The following is a 1,192-nucleotide window of genomic DNA, read 5'->3' on the forward strand; positions in this document are numbered from 1 at the left end:
ATATATATATATATACATGCATACATAAATATGTATATAGATATGCATACATATGTATGTATGTATGTATATATATACATATGTATGAAAAATAGTATACTGTATATTTCAAACCCGATGCAAGAATCCGTAGACCGCTGAATTATAAAACCGATATTTCCATAGGGAAACATTACCCCTAAAATATGATCGCTTATATCTTTCTGATAGAAACAACAGGCACTAATAGAAAAAAAAATTATATAATAAACAATTGACGGTGCATTCTGTATCACAGGAAATCATAATCTCAACCAAAAAATTTATCCAAAATTCTGTCTACGCGGTTCAGTCCAATATCCGAAGAGCAATGGAGTTCTTGTGGCTTTTAAGAGATAAGAAGGGAAGAGTTTTGAGAAGCGAAGCAGAAAGGTCGGAAGATTGCCCGAGGTATAATTTTTAAAAGATGTTATTCAAGATGAGTTTCACTTACATAACCAGATTCGTTTTCAAATTGCGTATGTTGTCAGTTTCTAGCAGCATTCAATCACAAAATTACCTGTTACTCTTTTTAGAATAGATGTGATTGCATTGATCATACTAATTAATTAATTAAGAGCTTTAAATTAGGATAGTTACTCAATGCCAAAATTTTCTTTCTTATTCCATGACTCATTAAATTTGTGTAACGGAAAATAATTTTTGATGAGGACAATATTTTAAATTTCTACTCCAATCTACAACAAAATGAACAGATCATGGAATTTCATATATCAAAATTTCTATGACGTCATTAGAAGAAGAAATACTTAGAAATATGAACAGTAAACTTAATAGATAAAAGTTTGTGTGAATTGTTAATGTATCCAGTTGCGTTTGATTTAATAAACCTTTATATGAATGTCATTTGAATATTTATAAAGCCCGCTCAGGAATGGCAGAGGCAATGGACAGTGACAATACCCTAGCAGGACAATGCCCTAGAGACTAACGACATATACACATAATCGGCTCACAAGCTCCCTCTCCATCAAGCCAAGACCAGGGAGAGCCAGGTTGTGGCTGCTGAAGACTTAGTAGGTAGACCTATAGGCCGGAAGCACACTAGCGACTCTGTGGCGCCACAAAGCCACGCCACGCCTGTGGCGGGGATGAGCGACTGAGAGCCACAGTCGCTTGCCACAGTCACTAGTCTGCACGGCAAAACTTGAAA

Source organism: Palaemon carinicauda, chromosome 26, assembly GCF_036898095.1.
Source record: "Palaemon carinicauda isolate YSFRI2023 chromosome 26, ASM3689809v2, whole genome shotgun sequence".
In the NCBI taxonomy this organism is placed as follows: Eukaryota; Metazoa; Arthropoda; class Malacostraca; order Decapoda; family Palaemonidae; genus Palaemon; species Palaemon carinicauda.